At 36.4% G+C, this 8964-nt stretch overlaps 2 pseudogenes; both read right to left on the bottom strand.

The window, feature by feature from the left end:
• Nucleotides 1–4145: 4145 nt before the first annotated feature.
• Nucleotides 4146–4548, bottom strand: LOC149153307 (transcription initiation factor TFIID subunit 10 pseudogene; annotated as a pseudogene).
• A 55-nt stretch (nucleotides 4549–4603) lies between these two features.
• Nucleotides 4604–5441, bottom strand: LOC149153306 (uncharacterized; annotated as a pseudogene).
• Between the last annotated feature and the right edge of the window lie 3523 nt (nucleotides 5442–8964).

The following is an 8964-nucleotide window of genomic DNA, read 5'->3' as shown; positions in this document are numbered from 1 at the left end:
AATGACATCAGAAATAATAAGAGAGAATATATCTTATATCTACCAGGAAGGAATACAAATAGCATGCATGGGAAATTTAAATAATTTATTCTTAGATTTTTTTTCGAACTAGGATATACTTGAAACTATGGCAAAAACATGGACATAAACAAAATAAAAATTTCAAAGCATCTGCAAAAGCCAAAATGTATTTGGGATCTATGTGTAAATTCATAAAGACCAACCTGAACGGGTACTATTGGACTCCATAAGAAATACCACGAAATTTGAGTTTGCAATATCACTCGAATACAATAGTGCGTGGCTTCAGTTCAGTGTTGAAATCTGGATCACGTCACTCTCACATTTCTACTGGACAAGGTTGAATAACATGTTATGCACCAAAAAAACAGAAGAATTGACTTGATGTAAGCAACTAATCACGACACCAGGATTTCATATAAAGCTAACAAAAAGAAAGTTATACAACAGAAAGTAGAATCGAGAGTGAAGAAACAATCTCTATATTAAAATTTGAATTCAGTAAATATTTTTGCATTGATTTGTCTACAATCAAACAGTTTATAATAACATAACAACAGTATCTTCAATTAGCATAAATCTATCTTAACTTCATATTTACTAAGCATTCAGAGAAATCTGTCTTGATATTATTATATCCCTTGTCTACTATTTCCTTCACTTCTTACAAGGATTGAGATTTCCTAGTTTCAGGATTAGTTGCATTTACACATCTTAGAATGTGTGAACACTTGCATTCTAAGGAAACTTTGCTTTGTGATTTTCTTCTCATCGTGCTAGTGAGATCTGTACAACCACGACAGTTAAAGATGTAAATATGGTAAATACTTTGGAAACGAAAAATTTCTGGATGTTAGACTATTGGCTATTGTGGCCTCTCCAGGATGAACATAGAATATCCATTTTGAACTATGAAAATGCCACCAAATGATATAATACAAAACAAGACAACAACTGCTGCCGACTTAGTTGCTATGTTTAATCATTAATCTAGAATCCTTTTCCTTTCCAGTAGGATTCTAGATCTACTGAGGTCACTAGGGTTGCCTGCGAGTCCTTGATTGACAGTATCTTTGTCTATCATACTCACTGAGCCAAACAACCATTGATCAGCTAGGAGGGAAACAAAACCTATTCCCTCCGTGCACACCCTTCACACAAAACCACATAACTTGTAAGCAATGAAAGTGAGACAAAAAAATAAATTAAAAAACACATTCAAATAAGCTATGATCTGTCTAGGGCGTCGAAAAGAAAGGCAACCAAACTATCCTACGTTGTAGAAAGGAAAGGGAAAGTATTTCAATCCACCCATGGTCTGTACACACTAGCAATCAATACTTTCATTAATCAGAAATCTTCAACAATTATATAACCAACAACTCCAATGATCAACAATTTCTTCATTGCAGAGAGATGAATGGTCTAGAAATCCTAGCTACTCTCTAGGATATTTGGCGACCTCCCTACTACACTACTACAACCTCCCTCTCCCAATCACTACTTTTTTCTTGTCCTATGTCAATACATTTTATAAAAAAAGGAAAAGGGGGCAAATTGGAACAAATTCCCCCAAATCTCGACTGTCAAAGTTATGGATAGATTACAAAATATTGTGCTTACCTATTTTTGGTAGCTCTTTGTTGGAGAACAACTCAAGAAGTAATTAAATTTAATCCATCTAACATGCAATCAGATGAGAATATGGTTGATTATTGGTTGCTCTGTTTGGATTACAGTTTTCCAACAGCCACAACAAGAAAGGAACCTTTTGAAGAACCATGTGTATCTCCCGATCCATGAACGTTTTGGAGAAACCACTAGTGATTCTTCTAATTGGGGATATTCTAGACAAAACCCATGTCACATATTTTCTAGATTGATCTTCATTTCTCCAGAAATTGTGCCTGAATATTGTTACTTGATTCTGCTTGGCACAAGTTGTTTGAACTGTAAATCATGAGTTGGAGCCTTGTGGAGTTGACCTAGGTATGAATTAGGCAACATAAATCCATGTCAACGTCCCCAGGAACAAAACCCTTCTTGTGGAATTTCTCCAGGAGCTACATTGATATGCCAACTACGGAGGCAGGTTACAAGAACTACATATAATCTACAAGAACCAAGCTAGGCAAACCATCATAAATAAAACCAACAACAATCCTTTACAATTCATCAAAAATAAAGGAAAATAATGATAATTAACTATGTTGATATTTATTAACTATGTTGATATTTGTAAGCTTATTGTGACATATTTACGAAGAAATGCATTAAAAATGGTAATAAATAGACAAAGAAGTGAGATAAAATGATGAAAATGGGTGTTTTGAATGGTGAAAAAAATGACAATTTGACAACTTGACATCTCCCCATGCCTGGACTTTTCATGTGCTCATGCAAACAAGGTAGACAAGGTAAACATATCAATAGAACCGTAATGGCACCCTTTCCATTTGCCATTCTACCCCTGGCAAAGATTACTGCTACCATCGTTAAATTTCCCTTACCATTATCAGCAGGAGCTTGTTGTTTTACATTAGTGTTTGCATTATCAGCCCTAGTGCTGCCATCAGTCTCTTCTACTACACTTGTTGTGCTGCCCTTTTTTTCTGTTTGTGCATGTCACATGAGTTCTACCCTGATCACCTTCTAATTTGAATAAGTTCCATGCTGTCACTGCAGGCTGTATCGATTGTATGGAGAGGTTTGGCTTGCATACTCAGTTAGCATACTGGCACCGCTATTTTAAATTCATTGCTGCACCCATTGGCATTTCTGAACTGGAAGGTCTTTGTCCTTCTTGTTTAGAACTTTCTTGAGAGATGCATTCACCATATACTATGTGACAGTTGCCAGAGTCCCTTCTAGTCCATCTACAACTGTCCCATAGAAAGCCACAACATTGGGATGGTGCAATTAACCTAAAATATCTGCCTCTCTCCAAAAGTCTGCTCTCATTCATTCTAGCTCTGACCTGTAAAACAACTCGATTTTATCTTCTTGAGAGCAATATCTGAAACGAGTCCATATGTACCTGAACCAAACTCTTGAAATGAGGAATAATCATCCTTGATGACAATTGCCATAACCAAAACACTGCAAAAATCTGCTTGAATACTAAAGTGGGCAAGGGGCGGTTTCCATAGGAACCAAAATAAAAAATTGAAAAATGATCTTCTGTCACTTGATCCTGTGAACAATGAAGACAAATAAAAACCAAATAGGGCACACTCCTTCCAAACTGAGAAAATAGTAACGTTACCTCTGCTGTAAAACGCCCTATTTTTCCATAAGCATGTCCTCCTAGGTCTCCATATGTTAATATCTATACTTGATTCCACTCTTCCAACTTTTATCTTCACCTGACCTATTGATCATAATTATACACCTCATGACTGGCTCAAGAATAATTCTGGCACAATTTTCCAGAAGTGAGTCAATCAATAACATCCGAAACTTCTGTTGTAATACACGATGGCATATACTTGGAAAACATCTATCAGAATACAAGTAAGTATAAACATTTTTCAGTTCAAAATGCCGTGGCTTCTGCACATGTGAAATAGCTTTGAAAAAATCATTATCCAGAGCATTTGTTTCTGCTGAAGTAGGTCCAAGCCTTTGCAGAATCTCACCATCTGTCCCTAAAATTTGCCTGGCAGACAAGCTAGCAACAAGAAGTGCTTTCTTTAGGGGGTCAGGTGTCGGATCACATTCTTGAGCATTCAAAAGAAACTTCTCCACCAAATGCTTCGCTCTTTTGGTCACTAAACTTTTAAGTACTCCTACCTCTTTTGGACTCGCTGAATTTCTCTTTAACATCCTTTTCATTACATACGTGTGAATTGGAAACTTTTCTAGCTGATTAAGAGTGGATATTTTGCTACATCTGGCCAAGAGGAAGGCGTTTTCGTCAGGGGATCAGAAGAAAAATGAATATTACTCAGGTTCCTCTACATATACTATGCAAAATTTATCCCAAATTCAATCTGGGTTAAGGCTGGGATATCATGCTCAATCACAATTTCATTAAATTTGCCCCTAAAACCAGAACTTTTGTAATCGTATACAAATCCAGAAACAAACATAAGAATTTGTACAATTCTTGAGAAAATCAATCATCATTCATCTTTTGAATTCGGGTTTGTTCCTACGAAAGGGTTGTCAGCAAAGTACTCTTGTCGTTTCATGTTGACACTATACTCTCGCAATGCAATAGAAATATCCTCTGTAGTTAAAACAAGGGATTTCTAATTTTGTTGTTTTATCCTACTTTTTCTTGTTCAGTACTGATTACCGCGCTTTGCACAATTGGAGTCACTTGCAATCTCTGCTACGATTTCTGTTTAGTTATTGATATCATCCAAATTATTCTTTCGTCGGGGCATTGAAAGCCACTTTGATAATGGTATGCAATGGGGTGCTTTGAACCTTAATTCTAAAAAAACCAAAACATCAGAGATATAGTTTCAGAAAGATCACTCACTTGAACCAAATCGCAGCCATACTGGATGATAATGCCATCATTGCCAGAGGATCTGGATAATGTTGTCAGTCCTATAAGAGCTAGACTCCATAATCAGGCATGACTGTAGCAGTGTAGCTTTATTTCCATTGTATGGTAGCAAATTTCCCACTTTGAATTACAATTTTTAACATGCTGCCTTTTCTCAACATTCTATCTACTAAAGAATTAGGTGTTGAGATATCGATCACGTACGGCTTTTGTATCTCTTCATTTTCATACCAATATGCTGACATTTCTTTTTCATTTTACGGAGCAGCTAAAAGTTAATGAAGAGATTCTTCCTTAGATAAATTGGCAGGATATGGAATAATTGAAGGGTTTCTTCGTCTTCTTCATCTACTTCCACATTCTCTTCACAGTTACCTGTTCTTCCATGCAATGTAAGTATGATTCCCCGATAATTTCATCAAATCTCATCCCTATGAATTGGATGATCATTTACTTGTATTCCAACTACTGCACAAATATCTTCATTTTTCTGATCATCTTGATAGATTTCAGCCCCAATTTTATCTGTCGGTGATTTAAGCAAAGCACCTTGGGAAGACTGCTTTTGTATAAGGCTTACTTCTTCAGGAGCAGATAGATCCTGAACAAATGGACAGGGTAGCTGTTCCAAACTGTCCAAGGCTGGAAATTCAGAAGGTTTTTCCTCAGGCAGAACTGGGTGGTCCTTTTGCAGATTATCGGGAACTAGAAAGTCAAACTGAATCTTTCCCGCCATAGACGAAGTTCTGCTCCAGTTTGGGAGAGGCCTCAGATTCCACATTTAAAGCATGTAGCTTTTTTTCTTTGGATTTGACTTTGGCTTCTCAAACAGCTCGAACTCTTCAGTAGAGTCAATAGAAAAGATACTTTGTTGTACTGTAGAATAAAACCTGTATATCATGAAAATTTCCTCGCTTGCAAAGGATTTAAAATAATATCTCTTGGTTGAAACAGAGGAACAATTATATCATAGGCTGATGCATGCCAGAATCCTCTACAAGCATAACTAAATCTTTGAAATCCCTATCCCCAGACATTTGACTTCTACGACTTCCGAAGAACATAGATTTACATTATTTCATCTTGGCAGAGGAGAATTAAGGGAAGCAAAGAACTTTTTCAGAGGTTATTTTACAACTGGGTTTTACCACAAGGCAAGACCATTTCACATTCTCCACTTTCCTCGGGATGACATATCTTGCTGCATCAAAAAGCTAATGATTTCCACAAGCTTCATCAGTGTATTATTAAAGATTTAATATTTTTCATATATATATATAGTATTATAGGCAATTATTCTGTTAGTATTGTAGGCAATTATTCTGATTTGAGAGTTCATGTAGGCCAATATTCAATAAAAAAAACGTGTAATTTCTATTAAAATTGGTAATTTTTTTAGTGAATATCATTCATTTAATCATATATATGTAAAAAATAGGCGAATTTTTAACCAAATTGATGAATATTTTTTTCCAAAAAGTCCAAAAAAATAGCCCATTTGCAGATATTGAAGCCATCAAACAATATATTGAAGCCCTCTTTTAGGGAGCTGGTATCACTACTTGAAACATCAGTTTTGTTTGCATTGCCCCATATGGAGTTATATAGAATAAAATTTCCCATGGAAATCATTGTTCCCAAGCTGGCTCTAAAATGCCAACTTCCAATAATCTCTCGGGAGTAGAAGAAGCTTCTCGAACTGCATAATCGTTGCCTTTTATATGCTTTAGAAATTGAATGCCATAATGCTGAAATAGTGATATACCACAGGACTTCTCAACTCCAGATTCTTGGTCCATGCCTTTATAGTCACAGGTTCATTAACCTGCATTCGAACAACTTCATCACCGTCCGGTCCCTTTTGTGACAGCAATGGACCACCACCCTGCTGCAAGGGAGCAACGTTACCCCAACCTGAGAATGTATCCTCTGTCTGCCAAAACTTCATACTAACAATTGCGATTGTATGAGAATTTTTTCTTTTTGCCTATGGTACAGGTCCCTTGCCCAAAGAAAAGTCTTCATGACATCTCTCTTGAGCTACTCAACAACTTACTGTAGCAGCTGCAACTAACTTCCAAAGCCTTTCCTGCAGGAAATTGTTAGCCATCCGGACAATTCTCCTCAAAGACAAAATCCTGATGAGATTCCCTTCGAGTTTTAGCCATGCATGGACACCACCATTTCACCATTCAAAGATCAAATCCAATGATTTCTAATTACAGATGGCAGGACACAGTGAAAAGAATCATTATTGGGCAATGGGGACTAAAATAAAGGTTGCAAATCTCAAGACTCATGCAAATGCTGAGAAAGAGTTGAATCCCAGTACTAGCTGAGTGATGCAAACCAATGGATCAAAGGAATGATGGGATGAGGACTGAAACAGATTTGAAAGGTAGAGACAAGATGAAACAAAATAGAATGACATGGTTACAATAGTCTTTTATCATTACTCTGTAAATATTCAACAAATATAAAAGTTTCGAGTTTGATTTTACTTCAGGTTTTACCTCAACATTGTGATGTCTCCAGGCATGTTGATGAAGGGAAACTGAACCTGAGAAGGATATGCTATTGAGATGATCTAAAACAAAGCGTTGATGTATCTCAACTGTTGTGTTGAAAGGCCAATGACTACTGATTGTGTGAGGTTGAATGTTGTATTGAACTTGTGACCAAAATGATGAAGACTGTTGATGAATCTTTAATATGCAAGGTAGATCTGAACATGCACATTGCTAGTCCTCATGGAAATGATGGAGTAACAGCTTCATGAAGCATTAGAGTATCAACGCAAGTGGAGTAATAGAACCTGCAGAGTAACAACACCTGGAAATGATAGAGTAACAACACCTAAACATGGATGTTGAAGCTTCAAAGAGGATGGAGGCTAAACTTACTACTACCCTGGTTGTCCCACAATCAGTCTACCTTCTTATTTGCAAAAATGAAAGGTTGCAATTTATGTTGAGTTCTTCACAAAATCTTCATCAAAACTGAACCCATGGTACAACTCTTGCCATGTGAATGAACGTGTCGAAGTCAAGCATGGAAAGAGATCATTGGATTATCGACCTTTGATGTATTTCATTAACCAATGCAAGACGACTTACAAGTGATGTCAATGAGTGTCAACTTACTTTAGTACATCTTTCTAGGTACAAATAAAGGAGTTGAAGTCGAGTCACCTGCAAGATCTGACAATTAGGGGACATTGATGTATTCCCATTGTCGTTAGTGAGAGAACCTACCATTGATGTATGCAAGCCTCAAGTTATTAAAAGAAGTCTCTAGCCTTGATCCCAAATAATGTGATGAGGTTGATGGGTCAAGACTCATTAGCAGGAGGGCATTAATGCATCCCACATGAGCTAACACGAGCAAATATATAAAAATTTGAATAATTTTAGAGGACCAACAACATTATGCATAGATTATTGAGAACTTTGCTAGCTAGTAAATCAAATTTTCAACAAAGCCCTTATTTCACTATGTCAGTGTTCCGGTTTCATAGTTAGACTTATTTTTATCTTTACTATTTTGTTTATTGAATCATTTATAGTATCCTACTCTACTCGTAATAGGAAGCATCTTCTCAAGTGTAGGAATATTTCCAATGAAGCCACATATGTGACATAATTTCAAATGAATTCATATTCAAATTTGGAAGATATGCTTTAACAAAGACCAAAATATGAGGATTCAACTACTTTGGTTGATCTGATGTCAGGAAATGTTGGATGATGGAGGAACGTTGTGTGCTGACAAGCATTTGGGACCAAGCTTCAATGTGATCTAAGAATCCTTGGCCCTCTCGTTCACTAGCAATTGTTGGCATATGCTCCTTTATCATGCCAAGAAGATCTTTTATGGCTTGTTTATTGCTCTCTTGAATGCATAAAGGATTTGGTGACAGACACAGAAGAAATTCCTTGATCTCAGGTTCTAGTATGTGCTCTCACTTGATGATTTCTCGTGACTTTTTGCTTTCTTCTATAGATCGACAAGGATGATCACGGAAAATCCTTGAGTCTTCTTATTGATATTGTTCATGAAATTCTAGATCTACTTCTTGATGTTGCTTATGAGTCCCTTTATCTTTTCTGTTGAAATTCCTTGTAGATTCAAATTGCTTATGTAATATGCTAAAACAAAAGACTTGAATATACTCTACTCATCAACGGAAACAATTAATCAATCAATAAATCACATATGCTCAGATATTTATTTAAGGGGAAAGCAACTGCTCAAAACCCCTTCCTATTTGTATTGCATTAGTAAGAAAAAAGAGAAGAAATGCAATGCTTGTTCAAGCCTGAACAATCTTTGCACAAGTATAATCTATCTCACTGCCTCAGACACTGATTCTGGCCAATACTTTGTCAATTTTGTTGTTTGCCAAGCTCCTATTTCTTTGCATT

The sequence above is a fragment of the Pinus tabuliformis genome, chromosome 9 (genome assembly GCF_031772625.1).
Source record: "Pinus tabuliformis cultivar Carrire ecotype Pingquan chromosome 9, CPIR1, whole genome shotgun sequence".
NCBI classification, from domain to species: Eukaryota; Viridiplantae; Streptophyta; class Pinopsida; order Pinales; family Pinaceae; genus Pinus; species Pinus tabuliformis.
The sequence above is the reverse complement of the archived record's forward strand: the minus strand, read 5'-3'. Positions and strand labels throughout refer to the sequence as shown.